This window comes from Conger conger, chromosome 10 (assembly GCF_963514075.1).
Source record: "Conger conger chromosome 10, fConCon1.1, whole genome shotgun sequence".
NCBI classification, from domain to species: Eukaryota; Metazoa; Chordata; class Actinopteri; order Anguilliformes; family Congridae; genus Conger; species Conger conger.
Window position 1 is genome coordinate 19,541,706 of NC_083769.1, and position 10,993 is coordinate 19,552,698.

Sequence of the window (10,993 nt, forward strand, 5' to 3'; positions counted from 1 at the left end):
CATATTTTTTCTCTCTTCCTGCTGCAAAGGAAGTATGCACCCTGTAACAAGCCTAGAAGTCACAGCCATCAAGTCTTCTTGTGAGTTCTAGATTTCACCATTCTTCTTTGGTGAAGAGTGAAAGCTGTTCGCTAATTAAATTTCAAATTATATTTAGAAATATATACTTTCAGTAGTCTTCCTTTCAACCAGTCATAAACAACAGATTCAGATGTCCAAATAAAATGACTTACACAAGGTACAGAATAGAGAATAATAGAAAGTAAAAAAACTAACAAAAAACAATTTCCACCGTCCATGTTAATTACTCCCTTCGCCATACCCCATTGGCAACACCCCCCCCCCAGTCAATGATTACACAACTCCCCCAGTACTACTAATCTATCACCTTGTAGTGCACACATCCCACACTGTATTCTCCTGTGGGTCTCTGGGGCTCTTCAAAGCAGTGAGGTTAACCAGAAAAAGTTCACAAAAAGATGTTTACATATATACCTTCTTGCCCTCTTAAATATAATGACCATAAGCTTTCCTGTGTGAAGAAGAAAAGGTCAAGATTTTTTGTTTCTTTTTAAAAAATTAAAACAACCCTAAATTAAAGGTTAGGGTTGCAAACAATTAGGTAAATATGATCACCAACAATTTTATTCTCTGTCATAATATCCCCTGAGTCAGTCTTGTGTCACGTGGTGTCATATTTGCATCATGTAACAGTAACAGTAGAAGGTAGTCTTTGACTCCCTTGATTGTTCACACCTTGGTGACTGTTGTCTTAATATAGTGGGTTCACTGTTCAGTGCACTGAGAATCCCCGGTGAGTTGTATATTATTGCACTGCATGGTATTATCTCATATTTCTTCACAGGACCTAAGTGCTTTGACAGGTTAATGGATACCTATGAGTTTTTTTGGAAGGGTCAGGGGGGTTATTTGTAACATTTTCTCAGACTGCAGACTGTTTTGTTGTATTTTTTGTCTTTGCTTTTCTTTTTTTTTTGAAAATGTTTTGATTTGAATAACACTTTTTATGCCATTATCCTACAGGTAGTGGATACATATTTTGAAGAACAATGTAAAGTGACATAACATGTAGCCAGTATGGCCTGTATGTACCATGGTGTAGACTCTATCAACATCTGGAATTCTGCAGGAGGATAACAACACCCAATTTCCACAGGAAGGTCAATCAGCTCCACTTAAGTGTCGCTGGGCTCACTCCAGAGCATCCCATAAATGCTTATTTGGGCCAAAGTCTGGTTAACGAGAAGAGCATTGCATATCTGGACAACATCAGTGTTGTGCCACTTAAGCTACTGATCTATGCTCAGTGATTAATTTATTAGCTAGACTGTCAGAATGTCATCATCTGACTATTCAGGGTCCTCCAGTTCTTATATGTAAGGCTGTATAACACTGATATTTTCACTGTGTGCCATTTTATAAAGGTCATCAAACTAACAAAAAAGTTTAATAAATACTGAATAAAGTGCTCACTGAGTGTATATTGTTATGTTGACAGACACTCCTCTCTGCAGGAAAAGTGCTTTTCCAAGGGGTGAAAACAATCACTCTGCACCATTCAGTAACAGATTCAGTTACAGTTTAGCATGGGTGTGATCAGCTGTGGGATAATCTACCACTCGAAGAGCAGAAATAATGTGATCTTTATACTGCAGGGGACTGGGAAGTGGGAACCTGCATCAGTGTGCCATGATAGCTATGACTGCTACTGTATATTCACGGAGCTCTTGTGATTGAATAACACACGAGTGTCAAATTTGTATTTGCACACATGCAAATTCTCAGCAAAGATACAGGTTGTATGGGACTGCATTACACTTTGTCAATGATTTGACATGATTCATCCAACATTTTTCACATTCGGCAAAATACTTTTTATTATTTCGTTCTTATCAGTCATGTGTGTTCTGAAATGTCTGTCCGGTTCTGTTTTTAGTTTGTTAGTTATCGCGTCTACTTGCCAGTCTACACTTTTAAGATCTTTATGTTAAAGTCCAAAAAAAGGGTGTGGTTCGGAGTGTGTTGCTGAAAAGAACCTGCAGATATTTCCCCGAATGGCATGCAAACCACAGCAAACATTTGCATACCTTTTTAAAAAGAGAAGAATGTATATGCATGTGTAAGGTACTGAGGACTCATTTTCTTTTCAGACAAGTCTTCACATGTGATCTTGTGCAGGCTTGGTTTGCATAGTATCGAAGCTATTAAGAGTGCTGTTAACCAATATACAAATCTCACTTCGTTTTCAAAGAAACATTTGCCTGAAGACACCCGGAGAAAGGTCGTAGAACTAGTTTAGGGAACAACAATAGTTGTGCGCGTCTCATAAAGAAAGTAGTGCTCAATACTCACATGGAGACAATGTGCCATTGACACTGTTGACCACAAGGAGTCGCACAGAGTCATCTCGTAACATTGCTATGGAGGAGCTTCTGCAGCCTGGTGACATTGTGCTTTTGTGCGTCACAAAGTTCAGGTTTACTGGCGGAAAAATTAATTATGAATCATTAGAAGAGTGTATACTGACTGGAAATGCTGAAAGACTCAGTTCTGTCTATCTCTGTTATATCTACAAAATAGAAAAGCACACTCTCAGAAAGGTATAATCCAGGGCTGCTCTGCCAAGATTTCAAATGAGGACCATACATTAAAATTTACACCTCCTCGAATCTTAGAAGGGTCTTAGAAGGGTCTATGAAAATGGAGTAAAGGTTTCATTTGGTTTTTTAAATAATGTTTATGTTCATATCCATTTAAACAGTATAATTTATTTATAAATAAAAAAAGAGAACGCAACAGACATCCAGGTTTTATGTTGTCTGTGTCAGTCTAATTTGCTATTTGGGTAAAATGACTATCCAGTGAATGGAAATGATCATCACTGCAATTTAATCTTTTCTTTCAGACACTTCCAAATAACAGATTCCAATGACTGTTCTGCCTAGCTTCTCCTAGAAATAAGCATGACTCACTGCAGATCAGTTTCAACATGACTGTAGAGCTATCTTGTCTCAACAAATGCTAGCACATGCAACTCTATCAATTTTGCCCACTAATTTACCTTTTAACATTTAGCCAATAAATATGTGGTTGCATATTATTATTGAGTCTGTCCATGCCCAGATACACAGTTACATATTTTTTTCATTTTGCCAGGAGTTTTTCTGGTAACTGTGAGAACAGCATTTTGGTATTGCAACTCAAGGTGTGTGCTGAGTAACAGTGAAATGGAATGACATTTGAGACAGATGAACCAGTCCCTTGTCATGTCAGATTACATCCTGGACCACCGTTTCCATTTCAAAAGCTTGCAGATCGAGGCTTTAGCGGGGAACTCAATGCCGGATTTGCAGGACAAAAGGCTGGTTCACCCCGAACCTGACGCAGATCCCATCTTTTTGTGCTCCCTGCTTTTTTTTCCTTGATAATCAGCAAAATAAATGTCACTCACTACCACTCTGACCAGCATCAGGAGAAAGAGAAAAAGGAATACAATGATGGCGCTGGATTCTGCATGATGTTTTGAGACTTTGTGTGGCCATTGAGAAAAAGACATTGAACTCGCAAGGCCTTCTCCAGACTATGAAGTCCAATGCTGTCCATTTAGCAGATTGCATTAGTTAATACGTCTCACAGCAATTGATGCGATTTCAACAGAATCTACGGGAAATGTTTTAAAGCAAGAAGGCAAGAAGGTTATATTGTCAACAATATATGTTTTTCTAGTGAATGAAGAACTCGGAAATGTTCTTGCCTGCTTTGGTTTCTCACAGCACAAGCTGTAATCGAACATTAATAGGAAAAACAGGATCATGTTTTTACAGCACAAGATTGGAGAAGTAAGCAGAGAGGCCGGCTCGTTCCGTGCCTTTGTGTCCCTGTCATGTCATCTGGGTTGTGAGTCACAAGCACCAGCAAGGACAGCTGGCCCGGCCTCCAGAACTGCACACTGAACAAAACTCATCCAGGCTGAGCTGCTACAGCTACACCACGCCCATATATCACTTTCACCCAATGACAATGCCTCAAATCTGGAAACACGGCGGCCTTCTTACTGAAAACCATTAGGTAGAAGCACGGCCTCAGAAAATATGAATATCTTACTTTCATTCACATAGTCACATCTCGATTCTCAAAAGAAGGTTCTCCCGAAATTCAGGACTTTCCTTTGGCAGTGACAGAGGCCAAAATTGTTAGGGAAGGAGCCTTTTGAAGGTGCTCAAAAGGGTGAGGACGGGGCGCGTGCGTCTGGTGTGGAACAATGCAGTCAGCTGCCACTGACACTTCCACACAAAGGTACGGCAGGCCGCGGTTCCCGCTACCGCGCATCCACGTGGTGTGGAAGCACACCGCCACTCTCGCTCTGATCTGCGTAATAAACAGACTCCCCCCGGGCTGAGCTCTCTCCCACAGTGCGCTGTTCTCCCCCTCCTTCCCTCTCCTGCTCACGTCTGACCCTCGACCGTCCCCTTGACATTCCTCAGAATTTTGGGATTTCTTGAGGTTTTCTCAGCACACTGCCTGATTGCCGGGTGGCCCGTATTTATTTTTGCCCGCTTGAAGCACATTCATAGCTTTTGTTTCTATCTTATTTTATCCTATGCTGCCTGGCTGGTTGGCTGTGGGGATGAGTCCATTGTCTTTAATTTGGCACTCCTCTCAGGAATCCTGCTTCATGTCATTTGTGTCACTGTACTAGACAGAAGCTGGTTTGTTTCTTTCACAAAATATGAAGAGAGTATATAGTATCTAAAAGACATTATACAAAATAATTAAAGTATTGCATTACATTCATTTTGTAGAATCAGCACAGAAAAAGACAAAACAAAGTAGTAATTGCTAATAGCATAGCACTAATACTAATTACTCTTTTGTCTGGCATGTTTCTGTGAATAACAGAAACAGAATCATTTGTATACATCCCCCACACATATACAGATGACACTGTCTCACTGACTTGAAGAACATATTTTAAACACAAAGTACTTTACCGGACCAAGAATACATTCCCAAGGTATGTAATGAACTGTAATCTGTAATCTCCAGGATGATTTGTGTGAGTGGGCTGGTATCTCCCCTCTCCTCAAAACAAGAAGGCTGTCTGAAAGTTTTCCAAATCAAAGAACATTCCAGCATCTCTCCATGTTATCAGCAGCGTGAAAGGCAAACGACACGAGTCTCCTCCATCTCATGCTGTTTACGATCGCCAGCACGTCTTGCATACCCCTGCCTATTGGCTGCTCTCCAGAGAGACAATTCTCCCTCAAAAAGGGAAAGAACAGTGGCGAGGAGCAATAGTTCACCTCACAAGGCAGCAGACCCTTCAGGTCCGTGAAGAGGGGAAAAACTTTTTAACGCTTGCACAACAAAAGGAAGGACTTAGATATGCATTTGTTTGAATGTTAAACCTGTGTCTGGTGAGGCTGGACGGTTTTATTTCAGGGCATTTCATCATCCTCATCCTACTATAATGCCATTCCAGATTAGTAGCTTTGCACAAACCCTTTGTGGGCTCAGAACAATGGGAAACGAGCAGGAGGCCGCAGCCTGTCACATGCGACCTTTGATTAACATTCTGGGCCAGTTTGTGTGACAGAAACCCTGCCTGGAGCAAGAATACCGAACAGAGATAAATATGAGGTGCGCTCGCCCAATATGTCTCATATCTTTTTATTAGACAAGTCAGAGCGCCGCAAAATGGGGGAAACCGCAATTGTTTGTTTGCCTTTTCATTTGGCAGGAGTTGACTTCTGAATTTGTGAAATGTTATTTTTAAAAGAAAAGTTACACAATGGCCCTTTGTGCATGTGTAGGATAGGTTGATATGACCTTTACTGTCCAACTTTCCATTCTCATTATCTTAGATTTGTAGTTGTACAAACGTTTTGTGCCTTAATAAATATACATTTTAAAAGACGTTCTAATTATGCATTTAAAGTTCATTTAAACGGTATGTGTTTCAAAAAAAATTATTTGTGTTAGCATCTTCTTTGGCCTAAGATATCACCATGTGATTTTAAATGATGCCATGTTTTAAGGATTCATACAGTTTTGCTGAAAAGGAGCATTTGTACTGACTCTTCAGCATTACAGTATATTACTGTAATCAGACATATGGCTCACTAAATCCAACATGCTTCGGTATAATTGGTGTTCTGATACAGGGTAAGACTGTGAACAGCTGCATCATTCCAAATTATCACCCCCTACCTCTATTGAGCATTCTGTGTTTTCTCAACCGGATTAAAACAGATTAATGAATAATCTGTGATTATTCCAAAAGCTCTTCTTCATTCACTGAGTTACAGATGAAAAATAGTTTTGATAAAGCTATTATTGAGGAAATGTGGAGAACTATAAATAAATTACATTTAAACTTTGTAAAGACGTGTAATGAAGAACCGAAACACTGAAAACATTTCAGTATGAATTTAGATTTTCTATTAATATAGGACTGAAGCAATACGGCCACTGATATACCCATGTTATAGTATTATGGAATGACCCAATATACATTTTGTAAGCACAATCACATCATTAACTAAAATAATTTCATTAAGAAAAAAAAGAATAATAATTTGCATTGGGCTACGAGTTACTATGAACTGTGAGGAGTTTTTGGTCTACTTCAATGGACCAATGAGACTGTTCTATTTGGATCTATTAATCAATAGTGGCCAATCTGATTTTTCCATATTTTGTTGGTGTTATTGCCATTGGACTAGGTTTGTTGTATTCTAATTTTACAATGATCTTGTATCGTGTAACTGCATTGCCTTCCTGTTTGCATTACCCACTCTACACTAAACCATTCTATTTATTTTTGCTTTGTTTTTCTTTCTTAAGCCATTTCCAGCACCCTGTCTGGTATGTGTTTCCATATTCTTTGTTTCTTCTCTGTAATGTAATTGGCTTCAACCATTTACTCTACTTGAGGACTTCTGCTTTCTGTCACTGCTTCTCTGTCACTTTCATGTTGACTGTATCCTCCAGTCCTGTTTGATGCTGGGATTACACCAAGCAATATAATTGGCTGATTTAATTAAAAACAAAAAACACATCCCTTGGCTCTACTTTGCAAGTACTTCTGGTTGGAAAAGCCACTATGCAGTAGACTGATTTTAAATAAGGTTTTAAATTAGTTTTAAATTTGTGAATAATGGGATGACTAATTAAGTGCTTTTTCACAGACCACACTGCCCCACCTCCATGAGTGATCTCTGCACTCTATTGACGTGAGAAAGTGAAGGGGGGTGAGAGTTTTGGTGAACTGCCTGCTTGCATCCCTGACGAATGTGCACTTTTCACTTAAGGTGAGCAGGAAAACTTATGGTGCTGTTCCAGCCACAAACAGCATTTTGCCAAGTAACTGCCATTGCCAGTCTGCCTGCCCCCCACTCACACAGCTGCTGGCCAAGGCAGGACTGCTACAGTCGAGTCCTGGAACAACACCAGGCAACCATTTCAGACCACTGCTTCTGAAATCTATCCTGCAAAGCCTGACCACCAAAATATAAAAATATCAACAAATATTTGTCTAAGTGTAAGAATAATCTAATCAACTGGCCACATGCTCGTGTGCCACCTATGCTCAATGTGGCCTCCATTATAAATTGGTAAACATATTTGTAACAGAATTAAGTCCCCTTTGCTGAGATATCATTGTAAGCATGGGGGTCTATCCAGTGCCCTCTGGACCTGAGGATTGTCAGTTCCAAGTCCAGCTGTATTAGAGTGATAGACTGTGTGCATTTTTTAACAATCCCAGGATAAGAACATCTGCCTGCAAGTAAACAACTGATGTTTGGACTGGTTAATGTTTATGTGGCTGACAACTACAGGTACAGCCCACATCTCCGTTTGTCCAGTCAAGGAAGCCCTGGGGCTCTGAGCCTGCAGCTGTAACGTTTTCTCAAAGAATATAGAAACATCCAAATGGCAAGCATATGATTTTCTAAAATATGTAGTTGAAAAATGTAATCATATGATAACATATGTTAGAAAATCATATGGAAAAATCTTAAAATAGGAGCTTGGATTTCTTCTAATCAAATGGCTCACCCTTCCCATTTGGATGTTTTGATATTCTTTGAGAAAAAGTTAGTTGCACATGTGAAAAAACATGTAAACATAACAAAAGATGTAACTGGATAAACAAAATTCTTCTTGCATGAATTATCAGATTATTTTATTTTAGTAAAGAATGGCTGTACAGTTCCAGGAGTACATGCCTTTGTAGGCACGTCTTAATCTAAAAGTGGATACTGGAAGCACTACAATCATTAGTGGTTTCATTTTCTCTGACAAGTGGGTTCCAGTCTAGCAGTACCTTCCTAGGAGAATGGCTCTGAAGAGGGTCAAGTTTCACAAAGCTTCCATGTCAGAAAATATAATCCATAAAAGAACAAGGGTATGACCCCAATTTATTGTGATAAGTGATAAGATATTGTGATAAGATTAACAATGATGGACCAAACTTGATTTCACCGGACAAGAGGCTCTTTGTATTTGCATTTACTCAATTGTTTCATTTGAATCTCCCTCGGAAACATCTGAAAAAGAATGGTCCTGTATTAAAAGGAAAACATTGTTTCCAAGTGTACAGTTACTGTATATGTAGCATCTGTTTGCACATGGACAATACATTCATTACAGCTGAAATGTCACACTCTTCATATCCGATATTGCATGCACCTTATTAATCTAATCTGTAAAACTGTAAAAGAATGGTATCCTCATTAACAACACCTGAAAGAGTAGTTATTCTGTTTACCATATATATCACAATAAAAAGGATTTTTCATTTTAAGCCTCCATGCCAATCAGTAGAAACTGACAAAGCTGTTTTAAAATGTGGTCTTTTTGGCACAGCCATGTTGTTTATCTATGCTGAGAGGATCCAGATCCTAATTAAAGCATCCATTTAGGAGCCGTTTTTTGCGTGTTTGTTTATGAGATTGTGTCTATTTATCCGGGGAGTGGCTTAACGGGGAGCATTATTAAAAGGGGAATGCAAGTTTTTATCACTTAGGCAATTTTCAAACTGACAGTGTGAACTTTTTCTGTACTTATTAGCATACACAAAAATGACTGGGAGGAAGCTGTTGTCTGCTATTAAAATTTCCAATAAAAAGGGCCTGAATGCACATAGAAAAGCACAGAATGGTAAGCCTGCGGGAATGCTATTGACACGATCATAGGAGAGAGCAGAGTACTCTGGGTGTTGGAGAAGGCAGTTCAGTGCTGGCAGGCAGCTCTAGCTGTGGTGGTAGGGGGATGGGCTGTGTCAAGCTGACACGCATGGTATCACATCTGAACAGTCACAAAGGTGATTAACGGTAAGGACGACTTTCACTATCTCCATTTTGCTCCAACCATATTTGGCCGAGACTACCCCAACACAGCCTTTCTACTTATTGTGTTATGTGCCATCTTTTGAGGTTTTACAATACACCGCTGCCTAAATCTTAATCACAAAAGTTGTGGTTTGGTATTTCAGACTCTCAGAGAACTCTTTTTTTCATCCAGCATCTTTCATCCAAGTGTTGCTGAATCTATCTTCACATGCATGTCTACCAAGCTATTGTACGCACATGTTCCTCTTTTGCTGTACAAGCAAGCTAATCCTGTTCAATATGATCAGCTAAATGAAATATGAGACATTATGTATATTTGCAAAGGCAGGGTTGGTTTTCAAGTAGTCACATTTAGAAAAATGTAGACGGCGCTCAAAGAGGAAATGCTTGTCTCTGTAGATACACAGATATTTCCTGAAGCTACACCTAACTGCTCTGTGTAGTAGTAGTTTCTTCCCTGTTATTTACTGAAAGGCTAGCTCTGTGAGGTGTATTTTAGCTCAAAAAGATAAGAAACAGACATTTGAGAATAAACATGTTATTATATATATATATATATATATATATATATATATATATATATAATGAAAATATGTTGTTTGTGTGTGTATATATACATATATGATAAAATATACAAAATGCTTCTTCTGAAATATTAAATATACACATATATTTTGCATTCCTGTATATTCATATATACACACGTGTTATATAAATACTTATGTGTGCATATACACTCTTTAACTTTGATGGTTGGTGAATACCCTTCATTGTAGAATCAGATTCGACATCTTTCAACCAGCAACAAGACCACTCTGTAATTTACTGTATGCTTAAGGCAGCTGCTCAGACTGACCACAGAGGACATTGTGTTGCCCCACATGTGGCTGAGAGAACCAGAGCTGCAGTCCGCCATGCCGTTCCCCTCCCCCCTCGCTCCCCCACAGTGTGCTGTGGGAAGGGGTGCTGTGGACATGTAAAAAGCATCAGTTCTGTTGCCCTCTGTTCTCAAACAGCACTCAGCTTCCTGCTGCTAGAAGAGCAACAGCAGTCAGGCTGTCATATGAGGCAGGGGAGAGGGGCTGCACTTTCTGTCACTCTGATTCACTTTACAACTGTGTGTGCTTATGTCTAATTGAATATTACTCAGCCAAACACAGTATGTACCTATGTATGTACTATGTAATTGTGTGGATGCGTGTTTTGTTTCTGTGTGTGTGTCTGTGTGTGTGTGTGGATTTCTTGATTATTATTTATTTTTCTTTATTTACATTTCACAATTTCTTATAGTTCAATTTTATTTTCTACATAGGAGAGGGAGAAAGAGGAGAAAGAAAAAAGAATGTGAGAGATGCAGATAAATAGACAAATAAATGAGAAATTGGAGCCAGCGCTCATTTAGTAGAGAAATAACACACTTTATTCGTACAGAACCACATTTAGATAGTAATGATGTCAAACAGAACCAAAGAAAAACACAGGCACACACACGCAAACACACATGCACGCACACACACACACATACACCTCAAGCCTAAGCATGGAAAGGTTGCACAATTTAAAACTCACATGGTGTTTATATTCTGGGTAAGCTTTGAGCTCAAATGGGACTGTAT